Source organism: Sorghum bicolor, chromosome 3, assembly GCF_000003195.3.
Source record: "Sorghum bicolor cultivar BTx623 chromosome 3, Sorghum_bicolor_NCBIv3, whole genome shotgun sequence".
Classification (NCBI taxonomy): Eukaryota; Viridiplantae; Streptophyta; class Magnoliopsida; order Poales; family Poaceae; genus Sorghum; species Sorghum bicolor.
The window spans coordinates 39,399,012-39,399,918 of record NC_012872.2 but is presented as its reverse complement, the minus strand read 5'-3'; positions in this window follow the sequence as shown (position 1 = coordinate 39,399,918).

The window sequence follows — 907 nt, the reverse complement described above, 5'->3', positions numbered from 1 at the left end:
CTTACATCACGGACCGGGAACTGGAAGCTAGAAGGGAACAACATACACATGAGGACACTGATCTGGAGGAGGCATTCAAGAACCTCTTCTTGGATGATCAAGGCTCCTCCCAAGGCAATGGCAGTGGCACCGGCAGTGGCGGTACTGCTGCTGGTGGCTAGAAGGGAAACTGGTGACTAGAGAGAGGTAGGTAGTCTTAGAATTGTCATCGGTCGATGTCCTTACATTTTACACTTATAGAGTTATGACAAAAGACTAACAGAGCAATGTTGTTTATGGATTTGTAGATGCTTTTGGACTTTTTGGCAGAGGCAATGGCAATGTGTCATACCAGTGAGGTAGTGACTGAGCCTGTTGCCACTGATGTAGTGATGTTGCCATGTTGGCTGGTGTAATAGGGTAGATCTTTTGCAGTTTTGCTGCTGTGAACTCACTAAGTCGTTGAATTTGGCAATTTGCCACTGATGTGATGTAATAGGATAGAATTAAGACATTGACAATTCGAGCTGGCTGCACTCTTTTTTCCTTTTTAGGGTTTCTCAAGGTGAGTTTTATCTAGAAAGGTTTTTAATGAGGCAAAGTTATTCCTATATTTTATCTCTTATGTGTTGTGTGTGTTGTGTTATTCTTTCTCTTAGATTAGATGATGATGAATGATGTTGTATTACTTTGATATAATGATATCATTGATTCTTTGAAATAAGATGTTTTGATGACTTATAATGTGTAACGGGTGAAGGGCCGGCGTATTACTTTGATATAATGATATCATTGATTCTTTGAAATAAGATGTTTTGATGACTTATAATGTGTAACGGGTGAAGGGCCGGCACAGCTCGGTGAAAATTATCGTACTCATCAAGCGACACGGCACAAAAAAAAAAGCCTGTATGTCATTGCTTGAGCT